Source organism: Phaseolus vulgaris, chromosome 11 (assembly GCF_051622355.1).
Source record: "Phaseolus vulgaris cultivar YP4 chromosome 11, ASM5162235v1, whole genome shotgun sequence".
Classification (NCBI taxonomy): Eukaryota; Viridiplantae; Streptophyta; class Magnoliopsida; order Fabales; family Fabaceae; genus Phaseolus; species Phaseolus vulgaris.
This window is the reverse complement of record NC_143508.1, coordinates 41,267,632-41,285,172: the sequence shown is the minus strand read 5'-3', so window position 1 is coordinate 41,285,172 and position 17,541 is coordinate 41,267,632.

Here is a 17,541-nt window from a genome sequence, read left to right as displayed (position 1 = left end):
GACCTTTTCCGTTGGCGATCAGGCAGATGAAGTACTTGGTGGTGGCAATTGAATATTTCACCAAGTGGATTGAAGCGGAACCAGTGGCCCAGATCACCGCACACAAGATCGAGAGCTTTGTGTGGAAGAACATCGTGTGCCGGTTTGGTGTGCCCAAGCGCCTGGTGTCAGATAACGGGACTCAGTTTGCAAGTCACCTGTTGAAGAAGCTGTGTGAAGGGGTGGGAATTCAACAAGTATTTGCATCCGTCGAGCACCCTCAGACAAATGGCCAAGTAGAGTCAGCCAATCGGGTGTTGCTGAGAGGTTTGAAGAGAAGACTAGAGAAAGCCAAAGGAAGTTGGGCTGAGGAGGTACCCCGTATAGTTTGGGCGTACCACACCACCGAGCAGTCAGGAACCCATGAGACCCCGTTTAGCCTAGTCTATGGATGCGACGCAATGATTCCAGTGGAAATCCAAGAGAGCTCGCCGAGATTCCAGAACTTTGTAGCGAAAGACTCGAATGAGGAAAGAAGGCTGAATCTGGATTTGCTGGATGAGGTCAGGGAGGAGGCGAGAGTGAAGGCTGAGGCGGTGAAAAGAAGGATCGAACGAAGGTATAACTCGAAGGTGATGCCAAGGCAGTTTAAAGAAGGCGACCTGGTGATGAGGAAGGCCCACCAGTACGAGATGGAGAACAAGTTGTCGCCTAAGTGGACGGGACCGTTCAGGATAACCGAGGCGCTCGGGAACGGCGCCTACCGCTTAGAAACGTTGGAAGGAGGGGCGATTCCTCGCACTTGGAACGCCACGCACCTCAAGTTATATTACAGTTAAAAGCCTTGTAAGTAAAAACAAACACGAAGAGTTTGCAAGCTTTCTGCTAAAACAGTTTGAAGGGGGCACTCTTTTTTCCCTAAAGAGGGTTTTTAATGAGGCCACCCAATAAAGAAGAGTTTTTCGAAGTTTAAGGTGTTTTAGATTGCATGTTTGTTGAAAGTTTTTAAAGGCGAGTTTTGAAGTTATGCTGCATGCTTTCTAAAAAGTTTCTAAGTCCCCATCGTTTTTTGGCGATTGGCGGCATCAGTTAAAGTTAAAAGTCCTCATCGTCTTTCGGCGATCGGAGGCACCAGCAATAGTTAAAAGACCTCAACGCCCTCGCGCGTCCTGAGGCGAGAAAAAGATAAAGACCTCCTCGCCGTCGAGCGAGTGCAGGCGAGAAAGAGTAAAAAGTCCTCAGTGCTTCCAGAGGAGAGAAGATGTAGCCTCTGGGGCAATGTAGAGGCACTAGTAAAAAGTCCTCAGTGCTTCCAGGGGAGAGAAGATGTAGCCTCTGGGGCAATGTAGAGGCACCGGTGAAAAGTCCTCAGTGTTTCCAGGGGAGAGAAGATGTAGCCCCTGGGGCAATGTAGAGGCACGAGTTAAAGACCTTCTCGCCGATGAGCGAGTTCAGGCGAGTTAAAGACCTTCTCGCCGATGAGCGAGTTTAGGCGAGTTAAAGACCTTCTCGCCGATAAGCGAGTTCAGGCGAGTTAAAGACCTTCTCACCGGTGAGCGAGTTCAGGCAAGATAAAATCCTTCTCATCCCGAACGAGTTCAGGTACGGTGTGGAGGGTGGAAGAAGTTTGAAGGATAGCTAAGGTAGGTTCGAAGAGAACACTTAGCTATCCGGCTTGCTGTTCTGAAAGTCAGGGAAGGTAGAGAAGGATCTGAAAGGCGCCTCTACCCCCAGATGAGGGAACAATGGCCAAGTTGTGAAGGCAAAAGTTAAGGCCCGCTTCGATGGAGCAGATCAGGTGAGCTATGTCTTAAACTTTTAGTTGGGGTGAAACTCGTTGTTTGGAAAGTGGTTTCGCGCTGAGGTTCATTACCTTAAAGTTCACAAGTTGTTAGAAGGCTATCGTTCGAAAGATGATAGTTTACAGCAGTTAGTAAACAGTTGCGCTCGCAGAGTTGCTAAGTCAATTTCGTTTAAGAGGTTTATACAAGAAGAAATAGAGCTAACAGAGAGATTATATAAAGAAGCAGGAAATTTCATACACAGTGGTATCAGTTCAAAGTACATGTACCAAAAAGGGAAAAAATTATTACAAGTAAGTGTGTGTAAGAGAGAAAACAGATGAATAAGTGATGGAGGGGAGTGTACCGTCCTGGTAGTCGGAAGTGATGACGTGGCACCAAGCTACAGTGTAGGCGTGTTGACAAGGCGCTAGGTTGGCAGAAGAGGAGGAAGTCAGGGGCTCGGGAAGTCGCCAGTTGTTAAGTTGGCATGTTCCGATCTTCAGCATACCAGGCGATCGCCCAGTAGAAGGTGAAGTCGCCAGATGTAAACTCAGGCGACCAAGCGCTTGGAGATCGCCAGAGCAAGCACATCGCCGGAGATGAAGGTGAAGCAGATTATGAAGGCGGCCGGCGAGACCACAGGGAAGGTGTACGAAGGCACCCTAACTCGCCAGTTCCAGTAGAGATCGCACTCCCAAGTTAGCTATGCACTGAGCAGTACCATGCATAAGTAACTTAGCCAGAAAGAGAGTAAGAAGCAGCGCCCAAGTCAAGGAGGCTCCAGATGATGGCACGTGTACGACTGGATGCGAGCCACGTGTCCAAGTCTGTAACTGCCAGGAGAGAGAAAGTAACCAGGTATATAAGAGTTCTCAACGAACTTTCTGAGGTACGCACGTTCAGATTACACTCTTTACGCTTGCGAGTTCTAGAGCTTACTGTGAGAGAGAACATTGCACAGTTCCTTGAGATTTCCTAAGTGTTCTTGCTCTTAGTATTTGGTGGTTCGGTCACTGACTTGGGCGTTGGAGTGCGATCGGCCGCAGCGGCGCCGCTCTGTTCTTTTGCAGGTTCTTGAGGTAGACCTTGAAGAAGAACGGAGGTCTGAAGCGGTGCACACGTCGATCCTTTGACGAGGCAGGTTCCAACGTTCTGGTCAACAGGCAGGATCATCAGGCGCCCACCGTGGGGCCGTGTAAAACCTGTTCCCATCCACAACGTGAGTTCTTGGAGGTTTTCGTGATTTTCTGCGTGGTTGTGTGCTGGTGCAATCGCAGTTTGCTGTTCGCTTGAGTTTTGTTCGGTGTTTTCGCGTTTTTCGCCGTTCGTTCGGACTTTTGTTCGGTGAAGTGAGGTTTTCTGCTGTTTACGCGTGGTTTGTTCGGTGGAGATTGAGTTCCTTCGTTCGTTTGGTTATCCTTGGGAGAAGCAGTGGTTTCTGGTGGAGTTGCAGGTTTCTTTGGAGGTTCGCGGTGTTCTTGAGTTTCTTGCAGAGTTTCGCGCAGTTTTTCCGATTGATCGCTGAATCGATCGTAGCTGAAGTAGGTGTTGTTCGCTGCATTCTGTGATTCGCTAAGTTTCATGAGAAAAATGAGAAGCAATCGTTCAAGTCCCGTTGCGCCCGTCGCTGCTGAAGGCGTCGCCGCCATGACCATGGCGCAGATGGCAGAGATGATGCGTTCGTTGCAGGCAACTGTGGAAGCCTCGCGCATAGATCAGGCGAGAATGCATGAGGACCTGGTCGCCTCTCGCGCCAGGAATGATGAGCTTAGCAAGGTGACTGAGGAGCTGCGTCAAGCTCTTCAGGAGCAGCAAGGGCGTTCTACTGCTGAAGAGGTTGCGTCGTCGTCGCCACCTCGTGTTTTTCCTATGCCTTTTGTTCAGGCGATTACTGACACGCCTATTCCTACAAGTGTGGTCCCTGTTAAGGCTGTTTTCACCGGCGTGGAGGATCCTGAAGCTCATCTCACCACGTTCCATACGCAGATGATGCTGTCAGGGGGATCAGACGCCGTGTATTGCAAGTGATTTGTGAGCACGCTCCAGGGAACGGCGCTGGAATGGTTTGTGAGCCTGCCTAACGGTCACATAACCAGTTTTCAACAGTTCTCGAAGATTTTCGTCGAGCAGTACATCGTGAATAAGGCACCGCCCAGGGTGTCTTATGATTTGTTTGATATACGGCAATATCAGGGATAGTCCCTCAGGGACTACCTAAATCGCTTCGGGGCGCAGATGGTCAGATCGCCGGCCAAAGATGAAGAAATGCTGGTCTATGCATTTAAGATGGGCGTGTTGCCGGGACCATTCTGCGAGGCGTTGATCAGGGCACACCCCGCCACGTTTGCTGAGGTTAGGCGACTTGCGGTGGCCCACATTGCCGACGAGAGCGAAGTCGCCGAGAAGAGAGGAAGCGTGGCTCTCGCTAGGCCACGCGCCCAGACCAGGATCCAGCCACAGAGGGTGCTGGAGACAGCAGCGGCCAGGAGGGATCAGAGGACTCGCCATCCTTATGATCCAAGGAAGAACAAGGGCAGAGGCCAAGGACGCCAGCAACCAGCACGCCGGGAATACAATCGCCCGCCTAAGCACAAGTTTGTCATGGGATTGGCGGATCTGATCGCCATTCCCAACATATCCGCTAGGTTGAAGGCGCCAGAAAAGGTGGGCGATAAGGTGCTGGGACCAAAGCCAGACGCCTGGTGTGAGTTTCACCAAGGCTTTGGCCATACAGTGGACTCGTGTTTAGCATTAGGATACCAGCTCGACGATCTGGTAAAGAGCGGGTTCCTAAATGATTATTTGCTGGACAGAAGGACGAGGGGCGCGTCGAGCTCCCAACCAGCAGGTGTTGAGGCTCAGCAGCATGAGATGCCTACGCACGGAGAAATCCACACCATTGCAGGGGGTTTCTCAGGCGGTGGATGCACCGCATCACAAAGGAAGAACTACGCAAGGTCTGTGATGACGGTGGATATGTTTGAAGACCACTCGCCAGAAGTGGATATTACATTCACCAAGCAAGACCTCCGGGATGTTGTGCCTCATGACAACGATCCCATAGTGATTTCGTTGATAACAGCAGGAAGAAAGGTCCACAGGGTACTGGTGGACCAAGGAAGCTCGACAAATGTGATGTTCTGGCTGACTTTCACGCAGTTGGAGCTGCCCCTTGACCAGCTGAGGCCCTATGGAGGGTATTTGTATGGGTTCGCTGGTGACCAAGTGGAGGTCAGGGGGTACATAGAGTTGAGGACAACGTTTACAGATGTGGCGGGTTCAAGAACGGAAAAAATCAAATATCTGGTTGTAAACGCTCCTTCAGCATACAACATCCTGTTGGGAAGACCCACGCTCAACAGGATAGGTGCCATACCGTCGACCCGGCACATGAAGGTGAAGTTGCCGTCCATGGAGGGGGTTGTCATCACCATCAAATCCGATCAAAAGGAAGCGAAGAAGTGCTATGAGAATAGCCTGAAAAACAAGAGATCGGTGAGTTACGTAACAACCACCCCGCCTCCTGGTGTGAAGCCCAGATTGACGGTAACAGAAGAGATCGCCGGAAGGGACGTGGAGATGGTGGACGCTGAGCTGGGGGAGGGGAATGCTGGTCTGGAGGAGGAAGAGGCAAGGAATCGCCCTGAGGAAGCGAGAGAACTGGGAATCGCCAGGGCGGTGATCGCCAGAGAAACCAGACCAAAACCCGTCGAGCAGTGGCTCGAGAGAGAAATCGGGGGAAAGATCTTCAAGCTGGGAAGATCCCTGGAGGTTGAGCTCCAGGACCAGATCGCCAAGGTGATTAAGCGGCATCTGGACGCGTTTGCATGGTCCGCTTCGGACATGCCCGGGATCGATCCCGACTTTTTGTGCCATCATCTGGCGATGGACAACTTGGTAAGACCAGTGCGACAAAGAAGAAGAAAGTTCAACGAAGAGAGGAGGCAGGCGATCAGGGACGAAACACAGAAACTCCTCACTGCAGGCCACATCAGGGAAGTTCAGTACCCTGAATGGTTGGCAAATGTCGTGCTGGTGAAGAAGAGTAACGGGAAATGGCGCATGTGCATCGATTTCACTGACCTGAACAAGGCTTGCCCGAAGGATTCATATCCTTTACCAAGCATAGACGCCCTGGTAGATAGTGCCGCAAGGTGTAAGTTGTTGAGCTTCCTGGATGCCTTCTCGGGGTATAATCAGATCAAGATGCATCCCATGGATGAAGAGAAGAAAGCCTTCATGACAGAGAGATCGTGCTATTGCTATAAGGTGATGCCGTTTGGGCTGAAGAACGCGGGGGCCACGTGCCAGAGGCTGATGGATCGAGTACTTGCACCGATGCTGGGAAGGAACGTGCAAGCGTACGTCGATGACATGGTCGTGACCTCGCCAGAAAAGAGCAAGCACGTTGCAGATTTGGAAGAATTGTTCACGACGATCGCCAAGTTCAGATTAAAGCTTAATCCAGAGAAATGCATTTTCGGCGTGGAGGCTGGAAAGTTTTTGGGTTTCCTCTTAACTGAAAGAGGCATAGAGGCCAACCCTGATAAGTGCGCCGCCATCTTGGTGATGAGGAGCCCAGCTACGGTGAAGGAAGTTCAACAGCTAACAGGTCGGATGACAGCCCTGTCTCGCTTTGTGTCAGCTAGCGGAGAAAAGGGCCATCCCTATTTTCAGTGCTTGAGGCGCAATAACAAGTTTGCGTGGACGAAGGAGTGCGAGGAAGCCTTCGTCAAGCTGAAGGAATATCTGGCGAGCCCGCCGGTCTTGTGCAAACCGCTGGTGGGAACCCCTCTCAGGTTGTATTTTGCTGTAACTGAGAGGGCGGTGAGTGCGGTGCTCGCCCAGGATCAAGATCAGGCTCAAAAGCCTATTTATTTTGTGAGTAAAGTGTTGCAGGGCCCCGAAACGAGATATCAGGCCCTGGAAAAGGCTGCGCTCGCTGTGGTATTTTCGGTGAGGAGGTTGCGCCACTATTTCCATAGCTTCACCATTCTGGTGATGACTGACCTGCCCATCCAGAAGGTCTTGAAGAAGCCTGACGTTGCAGGAAGGATGGTGAAGTGGGCAGTAGAATTGTCAGAGTTTGATATTAAATATGAGCCCCGAGGCCCGATCAAGGGGCAAATCTTTGTAGATTTCGTGGTTGAGCTCTCATCTGAGGCGACGCGAGTTGAAGGGGACGACTTCCGTTGGGTACTCTCGGTGGATGGATCCTCAAACCAGCAGGGTAGCGGTGCTGGAGTCATTTTGGAAGGACCCAACGGCGTGCTGATCGAACAATCTTTGAGATTTGCTTTCAAAGCCAGTAACAATCAAGCAGAATATGAGGCGCTGATCGCCGGGATTTTGCTGGCCAAAGAGATGGGAGCCACGGTGTTAATGGCCAAGAGCGACTCGCTGCTAGTCACAGGGCAAGTAACAAGCGAGTTCCAGGCTAAAGATCCACAAATGGCGGCCTATTTGGAGTATGTGCAGGAATTGAAGAGTTCCTTTGCCTCCTTTGAAGTAGTGCATGTGCCCAGAGAGCAGAATGCCCGAGCTGACTTGCTAGCTAAGCTCGCCAGCTCAGGCATGGGGGGTAGGCAGAGGACGGTGATTCAAGAAACTCTGAAGACGCCGAGAGCATTTGTGGCAGATCACCTGGTTCTTCAGATAAGCAAGTCGACGGAGAAAGCAGCGAGAAGTCATAAGTCCCTGACGCAGGAAACGTTGAGATCGCCGAGAATTAGAGCATGTCGAGGAGAGAAGGTGAACATGACGCAGGTCTGCGCGATCCATGAGCCAGACACCTGGATAACACAGTACAAGCGATGCCTGGCAGATGGCCTTCTCCCACTGGATCCGATAGAGGCTGGGAAGGTAAAGAAAAATTCTAGCAAGTACACATTGATTGATGGCGATCTGTACAGGTTTGGGTTCACTCACCCACTCCTGGAGTGCGTACAAGGCGAGAAGTGCACGAGAATCATGGCAGAGCTCCACGAAGGTATATGCGGAAGCCACGTCGGGGGTCGAGCTCTGGCCGCGAGGACTCTCCGTGCAGGGTATTACTGGCCATCGATGAGAGAAGACTGCAAGAAGTATGCCCAATGTTGCAAACAATGCCAACAGCACGCCGATTGGCACAAGGCGCCTCCCGAGGAGTTGAAGTCGATCTACAGCCCTTGGCCGTTTCATACTTGGGGAATCGACATCCTGGAACCGTTCCCGCTGGCGATCAGGCGGATGAAGTACCTGGTGGTGGCGATTGAGTATTTCACCAAGTGGATCGAAGCAGAGCCAGTGGCCCAGATCACCGCACACAAGATCGAAGGTTTCGTGTGGAAGAATATTGTGTGCCGGTTTGGAGTGCCCAAGCGCCTGGTGTCAGACAATGGGACTCAGTTTGCAAGCCACTTGTTGAAGAAGCTGTGCGAAGGGGTGGGAATTCAACAAGTGTTTGCATCCGTCGAGCACCCTCAGACGAATGGCCAGGTGGAGTCAGCTAATCGGGTGTTGCTGAGAGGTTTGAAGAGAAGACTAGAAAAAGCCAAAGGAAGCTGGGCTGAGGAGGTACCCCAAATAGTCTGGGCGTACCACACCACCGAGCAGTCAGGAACCCATGAGACCCCGTTCAGCTTGGTCTATGGGTGTGATGCAATGATTCCAGTAGAAATCCAGGAAAGCTCGCCGAGATTCCAGAACTTTGTAGAGGAAGACTCGAATGAAGAGAGAAAGCTGAACCTGGATCTACTGGATGAAGTCAGGGAAGAGGCGAGATTGAAGGCTGAAGCAGTGAAGAGAAGGGTTGAACGAAGATACAACTCGAAGGTGATGCCAAGACAGTTTAGAGAAGGCGACCTGGTGATGAGGAAAGCCCACCAATACGAGATGGAGAATAAACTGTCGCCCAAGTGGACAGGGCCGTTCAGAATAACCGAGGCGCTCGGGAACGGCGCCTACCGCTTAGAGACATTGGAAGGAGGGGCGATTCCTCGCACTTGGAACGCCACGCACCTGAAGTTGTATTACAGTTAAGAAGCCTTGTAAGTAAAGACAAACGCGAGGTTATATTACAATGTCTCTGTTAAAACAGTTTGAAGGGGGCACTCTTTTTTCCCTAAGGAGGGTTTTTAATGGGGCCACCCAATAAAGAGAAGTTTTCGAAGTACAAGTTGTTTTAGATTGCGTGCCTGTTGTTTTCGGAAAGTTTTGAAGAAAGACCTTGTCGCTTGTGTGTGGCTTAAGGCAAGTTAAAGATATATTGCATGCTTTCTAAAAAGTTTTAAGTCCTCATCGTCTTTCGGCGATCGGAGGCACCAGTTAAAGTTTTAAGTCCTCATCGTCTTTCGGCGATCGGAGGCACCAGTTAAAAGTTTTAAGTCCTCATCGTCTTTCGGCGATCGGAGGCACCAGTTGAAAGTTTTAAGTCCTCATCGTCTTTCGGCGATCGAAGGCACCAGTTAAAGTTTTAAGTCCTCATCGTCTTTCGGCGATTGGAGGCACAAGTTAAAGTTAAAGTCCTCATCGTCTTTCGGCGATCGGAGGCACCAGCTAAAAGACCTCAACGCCCTCGCGCGTCCTGAGGCGAGTTAAAGACCTCCTCGCCGTCGAGCGAGTGCAGGCGAGGAAGAGCGAAAAGTCCTCAATGTTTCTGGGGGCGAGGAGATGTAACCCCTGGGGCAATGTAGAGGCACCAGTGAAAAGTCCTCAGTGTTTCTGGGGGCGAGAAGATGTAACCCCCGGGGCAGTGTAGAGGCAAGTAAAAGACCTTCTCGCCTATGAGCGAGTTCAGGCAAGATAAAATCCTTCTCGTCTCGAACGAGTTCAGGTATGGTGTTAAGGGTGGACGAAGTTTGGAAGGTGGCTAAGGTAGGTTCGAAGAGAACGCCTAGCCACCCGGTCTTTTATTCTGAAGTTCAGGAAGGTAGAGAAGGATCCGAAAGGCGCCTCTACCCCCAGATAAAAGAACAATGGCCAAGGCATGAAGCCAGAAATAAGCTGATATCGCCAAGAGTCTTTGGCGACCAGAAAAAGTTCAAGCAGCGGCGAGAAAGTTAAAGACCCGTGCTGATGGAGCAGATCGGGTGAAGAAATGTTTTAAGCCAGTGGTTGAGTTGAAGTTCGTTGTTTGAAGGGTGATTTTACGCTAAGGTTAATTGCCTTAAGATTACAAGTTGTTAAAGTGATTATTGTTCGAGGATGAAATGGTTCGAAACAGTTAAGTACGAGATCGTGCCTACGAAATTACTAAGTTATTTTTCTGAAGTAAAATTGCACAAGGAAAGTTGAAGCAGGCAAGGAAGTTACAGAAAGAAATACGAAGGCAATTTCATTAAAGTAAATATTAGTACAAAGCACATGTACAGGAAAATATGAAGTTTATTACAATTGCATACAAAGGAAAGCATAAAGGTGGTGGATGAGGGGAAATTGATCAGTCTTCGACGGGAACCACCTTCCCATCCATCACCTCGTTGTTTAGAGACACCATGCTGAGATCCAGGTCGGGGAACAAGCATGCGAACTGTTCCCGTGCAGCCGCGAATCCAGCAGCCAGAATTTAGGCAGAACTCATATTAAGATCTTCAATCTGTTTCTGGAGTCCTTCAATTTGTTCCTTCAGCCCCTTATTCTGCTGCTCCAGCTCTTCGACTTGCTTCTTGAGTTTTTCGTTGATCTCTTGAGCCTGGAGAAGGTCTTCAGCAACCTTCTTGGATTCCGCTTGCACTTGGCCCAGTTCAGTAGTGATTTTCCCTTTCTCTTTGTTGGCCTCGGCAAGCTCATCAATGGCGTCGTCCCTCGCCTTCTCCACCTTACCCAGGAAGATCTCCCGATCAGCAGACCTCTGCTCCAGTTTTTTTCACCTTGGCGGCGTCAGTTTTTATCGAAGCTTCCAAGTCAGCCACCTTAACGCGATAAGGCACAATCTTGCTCTGTAGTTCGATCTTTTCTTGAGCCAGTTGCTGCACCTTATGGCGGAGTTCAGTGGCCTCCTTGCGCGCCAACCGGAGCTCGGTGCTCATCGCATCTTCTACTCGGGAGTGTTCAATCTCCGCGAGCATCAGATTGAAGGACAACTTCTCCACCTCAACCCTCATGGTGCTGTTCTCAGTTCTAAGGTTGAAGAGGTCGTCCTGGAGCTTCCTGGTGGAGCTCTGCACAGCCCTAGTTATGATGGCGGGGATGTCTTCTGCTATCGTCTTCAGCTTGGCAGATAAAGGCTCCCACATCCTCGTGACCTCGAGAGGGAGGTTTGCTGCTTGGAGAGGCGATGGGTGGGCCTGTTGTTGGTTTTCATCGCCACCTTCTTTAGTTGGCTCTTCAGTAGGCACTTCTGGGCGTGGTGGCGACGTTGGGGATTCGGTAATCAGGATTGGAGAAGTATGGGCAACCTCATCCCCGATTGGAGCAATGTCTGCGGCTGAGGTATTTGAAGGAGGACCGGAGCCCCTCCAGCTGATACATATGGTGTGGAGGCGCTCGGGGGGTCCTCCAAGAAATTGTCTTCGGCAGCCTCAACCGCGGGTGCTGCAGTTGCCAATTGAATGGCTTGGACTGGCGAAGCAGGAGCTTGTGTGGGTGGCGATGATGGAGGTGGAGCAGGCGTAGATGGCGGCGTTGATGTGGGAAGAGGGGGTGGTGCAGGAGGTGAAGAAGGTGCCACCCTCTTCCTCTTCGTGACAAGGCCATCTTCAGTGGCCTCGTCGTCCTCCTCTTCCTCCTCGTGGATCACCTGGGGGGCTTTCCTCTTGGGCCTTTTGAGGACAAGTTTTTTGCGTTGGGCGGCGGGTTGGGCATCGGAAGGTGTTGGGCCCTTGGGTGGCGATCGGCCCTGTGCGGCGGCGATCTCCACCACAGAGTTTGGCACTGTTTGAGAACCCGTTGCCAACCCGTGGATTCGGGCGAGCGTCCTTAACTCAGCAAGCTTGCCCTGGCCCAACATGTTATCTGCATAGAGCAAAAATGCATGGGTTAGTTCAGAGAGAAGATAAATGCATAAGGCAGTGTGCAACAGCAAAGCAGATAAAGAGTGTAGAAAAGTAAAACCAAAGTCTTGTGCACAAAGCACAAGACGCCCAGAAACAGTTGACAGAAGTAAGTATTGAAACAAGAACTTGAATGTTCTCACCTATTCGAATTTCGAGTTGATCCTCGAAGAATTCGAAGCAGATCAGGGTGGTGGTGAGGAAGGTGATGTTGGCATCCGCCACACTCTTCCAAAAGAAGCAGAGATCTCTGTCCAATGCGCCCATGCTATCAGGACTTCTGGGTCTCCTGAAGCAGCTCTTGGACTCTTTGTTCCCCTTGTTTACCCAGTACAAGGGGAAGCCGTCGAGTAGGGAAGTATCCTTGTCGTTGGGGCGCACTTGGACGAACTTTCCCTTCCAGTCTTTATAGGATTGCTGGAAGATGGAAAGGATTGATCTCCCAGCAATCCCATTCAAGCTTACCCACAGGCGGTCTCCTGGGTGCTTGGCTTCGAAGAGAAACAAAAATACATCTACAGATGCTGGCAACCCCAGATGGTCGCACATCACTTGGAACGCTCGCACGAACGCCCAGCTGTTGGGATGAAGCTGGGCGGCGGCGATGTTGAGCTCAGTAAGAAGCTCCCTCTCAAAGCGGGTGAAGGGAAACCTGAGTTTCACCTTCTTGAATAGAGTTGTGTAGACAAAGCAGAAGGGCCCATCGTTGCTCGCCTTGTCGTCGGCGCAAACTGGCAGATCGGAGGGGCAAGGCAGCACTGTCATCTTCTCATCGTGCTCCTTGTGGAATGATTGATGAAGTTCATCCCCCTTCGTCAACCGCAGAACTGCTCCAGCAGTGTTCACAGAAGACGTTTCCCTCAACAGGGTCGAGTTGGCCCAGGGATACAGTTTTTTGAAGTCCGGTGGGGGGACGGAGGCTCCTCCGGTGACAGGCGGAGTAGCCTGGGCCAGGTTGGGGCGGGAAGGTGCAGGCCTCTCAGCCTGGGAAGATGAAGCACCGCGTGCTCGCGGTGGGTTGAGTGCTTGAGAAGAGGGGTTTCGCGATGAAGGAGGAGGATTCGGGGTGATCTTGGAGCGAGTCATGATGGAAGCTGCAAAGGAAGAAGAAAAGGAAAAAAAAAATGGTCAGGGTTCGCAGAGGTTGACTCGATCATGGGAGAAGGGTGAAAAACAAACGAACATAGGTTCGTTGCAACGATTGACGAAGCCCTAAGTTACGTAGAAGGAGAAATGGAAAAAGCAACCCACAACGTATGCACCAGACAGTTACAGGATGATGCGAATCGGTTAAAATGCAGGAAAAACCAGCATAAGAAGGAAAGGAAGTACCTTTTTATGATCAGAAAGGCGATGAAGAATGTTGGTGATTCAGAAAGTTGAAGAACGTCGAGAGCTTTTTCGCAGAAGAAGGTTAGAGCGTTTGTGAATGCGAAGAAAAGTGATGGAACAGTGTGGAGTGAAAATGGGTTTAAGGGTTTTTCGAAATGGGTTTGGGAAGCGCAAACGGTAACTGAAGGTAACCGTTGATGAAGCCACGTGTCGAGCGATGGGTGAGGGGTTTGGTGGAGCGTCAGAGAAGCAGAAAGTACAACCGCTTGGAATTCTGCGTCAGTGCCACGTAGGTCGGTGTTGACGTGACTCTTTCAGTCTTTTCGCTGGACAAGTCTTCGCTTAAGACTGGGGGGCTTGTGTACCGTCCTGGTAGTCGGAAGTGATGATGTGGCACCAAGCTACAGTGTAGGTGTGTTGACAATGCGCCAGGTTGGCAGAAGAGGAGGAAGTCGGGGGCTCGTGAAGTCGCCAGTTGTTAAGTTGGCGTGTTCCGATCTTCAGCATACCAGGCGATCGCCCAGTAGAAGGTGAAGTCGCCAGATGTAAACTCAGGCGACCAAGCGATTGGAGATCGCCAGAGCAAGCACATCGCCGGAGATGAAGGTGAAGCAGATTATGAAGGCGGCCGGCGAGACCACAGGGAAGGTGTACGAAGGCACCCTAACTCGCCAGTTCCAGTAGAGATCGCACTCCCAAGTTAGCTATGCACTGAGCAGTACCATGCATAAGTAACTTAGCCAGAAAGAGAGTAAGAAGCAGCGCCCAAGTCAAGGAGGCTCCAGATGATGGTACGTGTACGACTGGATGCGAGCCACGTGTCCAAGTCTGTAACCGCCAGGAGAGAGAAAGTAACCAGGTATATAAGAGTTCTCAACGAACTTTCTGAGGTACGCACGTTCAGATTACACTCTTTACGCTTGTGAGTTCTAGAGCTCACTGTGAGAGAGAACATTGCACGGTTCCTTGAGATTTCCTGAGTGTTCTTGCTCTTAGTATTTGGTGGTTCGGTCACTGACTTGGGCGTTGGAGTGCGATCGGCCGCAGCGGCGCCGCTCTGTTCTTTTGCAGGTTCTTGAGGTAGATCTTGAAGAAGGACGGAGGTCTGAAGCGGTGCACACGTCGATCCTTTGACGAGGCAGGTTCCAACGTTCTGGTCAACAGGCAGGATCAGGGAGCAGCTAGTCTTCAGAAGGAACGATCTTCCCATCCACCACTTCATTGTTTAGCGACACCATGGAGAGATCCAAATCAGGGTACTGGCAGACAAATTGCTCCAGGGCGGCGTCAAACCCAGCAGCGAGGATTTGGGCGGAGCTCAGCTCGAGCTCTTCAGTTTGCTTCTTGAGCCCCTCGGTCTGCTGCTCTAACTCACTAGCTCGTTTCTTTAGTTCTTCAGTTGTTTCACGAGTTTGAAGGAGGTCTTCAGTAACCTTCTTGTTCTTCAGTAGCTTGGGCCAGCTCTGCGGCGATCTTTTCATTTTCCTTTTTGGCCTCAGCAAGCTTAGCCATGGTGTCATCTCTCTCTTTTTCAACTTTTCCCAAGAGGACCTCCCGATCTACTGACCTCTTCTCAAGGCTTTCTACCTTGGCTGCATCTGCTTTGATCAACGCCTCCAGGTCAGCCACCTTGAGACGGTAGGGGACCAGTTTGCTCTCCAGCTCAATTTTCTCTTGAGCTAAGAGGTGCACCCTATGGCGTAGATCGGTGGCCTCCTTGCGCGCCACCCTCAGCTCAGTGCTCATAGCGTCCTCCACTCTCGAATGGTCGATCTCTGCCAGCATAAAGTTGCAAGACAACTTCTCCGCCTCGATCCTTATTAGGCGATTCTCCTCTTGGAGCACGGAGATGTTGTCCTGAAGTTTCTTGCTTGAGCTCTCCACAGCTTTTGATATGATGGAGGGGAGGTCCTCTGCCATCATTCTGAGTTTGGCTGTGAAGGGTTCCCACATCCCTTTAACCGCAAGGGGAAGGTTGGCAACCGCTGTTGGTGGAGGTGCTGAAGGAGCCTGGTGCTGGCTCTCACCACCGCCCTCTTGGATTGGTTGTTGAACTGGAGCTTCTTGGCGCGGTGGTGACGTGGGGGACTCAGTGATGATGATTGGTGAGTTGTGAGCACCTTCATCCCCACCTGGCGCGGCTTCGGCGTTTGAGGCAGTTGAAGGAGGACCCTCTCCAGCGGATATGAATGGCGTGGAGGCGCTCGGAGGGTTCTCCATGAAGTTGGGCTCAATAGCCTCAACCGCGGGAAATGAAGCCGCCAAAGGCACTGCTTGGACTGGCGGTGTTGGAGTTGGGGGAGGAGGCGATGTTGGAGTTGGAGCTGGCGGGGAAGGCGGTGTTGGTGTTGGAAGAGGAGGTGGAGCAGGTGGTGAAGAAGGTGCCACCCTTCTTCTTTTGGTGATGAGACCATCCTCAGTTGCCTCGTCGTCCTCTTCTTCATCCTCATGGACCACCTGAGGAGCTTTCCTCTTTGGCTTCCTTAGGATAAGTTTCTTGCGTTGTTGGGCGGGCAAGGCTTCTGAAGGAGCTGGGCCTTTAGGGGGCGATCTGCCCTGGGCAGCGGCGATCTCCACCATCGAGTTGGGCACAGTCTGGGAGCCCGACGCCAACCCATGGGCTCGGGCGAGCGCCCTCAATTCGGCTAGCTTGCCTTTACCCAGCATGAGGTCTGCATAATGCAAAGGTATACAGGTCCGCTCAAAGACAAAGATAAACACATGAGTAAGTATGCAAATGAGACAAACAAGTGGTGCAGGAAATAAAGACCAAGTCTAGTACGCAACAGACAAGATGCCCAGTAACAGATAACAGAGGTGCAGCACAGGGCAATAACTTAGATGTTAAGGTAAGCACTAACCTATGCGAGCCTCGAGTTGGCCCTCAAAGAACTCAAAGGAGATGATCGTAGAAGTGAGAAAGGTAATGTTCACGGCTGCCACGCTCTTCCAGAAGAGGCACAGGTCCTTGTCCAAAGCGCCCATGTTGTCGGGGCTTCTTGGCTTTCTAAAGCTTCCCTTGGAGTCTTTATTTCCCTTTTACCCAGTACAAGGGAAAGCCGTCGAGCAGCGAAGCGTCTTGGTCATTCTGGCGCACTTGGACGAATTTGCCTTTCCAATCCTTGTAAGACTGCTGGAAGATAGAAAGGATCGACCTCCCAGCAATTCCATTCAGGCTCACCCAAAGGCGATCTCCAGGGTTCTTGGCCTCGAACAGGAAGAGGAACACGTCTACCGAGGCCGGTAGTCCCAAATGTGCGCATATAATTTGAAACGCCCGCACGAATGCCCAACTGTTGGGATGGAGCTGGGCGGTGGCGATGTCGAGCTCGGTTAGTAGTTCCCGTTCGAAACGGGTAAGGGGGAACCTAAGTTTCACCTTCTTGAAGAGGGTGGTGTACACAAAGCAGAACAACTCGTCGTTGTTCCCTTTGTCATCTGCACAGACTGGCACGTCGGGGGGCCAAGGTAGCACCGTCAGCTTGTCATCGTGCTCCTTGTGGAACGAAAGGTTGGGCTCGTCCCCTTTCTTCAATCGAAGCACCGCCAGGGCAGAGTTTACTGAAGAGGTCTCCTTCAGTAAAGTCAAGGTGGCCCATGGGTATAGCTTCTTGTAGTCTGGAGAGGCGATGGAGGCACCTCCGGCGATGGGTGGAGTTGCCTGAGCAAGGTTGGGGTGAGAGGTTGCAGGCCTCTCAGCCTGGGAAGAGGAAGCACCAGGTGCTCGCGATGGGTTAGGCACTTGAGATGGAGGGTTTCGCGACGAGGGAGGAGGATTCGCGGTGGTCTTTGTTCGAGCCATCGCAGGAACTGCAAAGGAAAAATGAAAAGAAAGGTGAGCGAAGGTTGCAAAGGTCAACTTGATGGTGAACGAAGGATGAAGAAAAATGAACGAACAAAAGTTCGTTATGATGGAAGAAATGGAAGACGAAGCCCTAAGTTGCGAGAAGGGAGAAGCAGAAGAAGCAACCCACAACGTATGCACCAGACAGTTAATGGATGATGCGAATCGGTTAAAATGCAGCAAACATCAACAGAAGAAGTAAAAGGGGTACCTTTCGATGATCAAGCAAACGTTGAAGGGAGTTGGGGATTGAGAAAGTTGAAGAACGTCGTGGGTTTGCAGAAGAAAACTCAGAGCGCTTGAAGAGGCAAAGAGATGATGGAACAGTAGAAATGAAATGGGTTTAAGGGTTTTTCAAACGATTTTTGGAAGCGTAAACGACAGCTAAAGATGACCGTTGATGAAGCCACGTGTCGAGCGATTGGGAAAGTGTTTGGTGGAGCGTCAGGAAAGCAGAAAGTACGAACGTTTGGAATTCTGCGCCAGCACCACGTAGATCGGTAGTGACGTGACTCCTTTAGTCTTTTCGCTGGACAAGTCTTCGCTTAAGACTGGGGGGCTTGTGTACCGCCCTGGTAGTCGGAAATGATGACGTGGCATCGAGCTATTATATAGGCGTGTTGAACGGGAC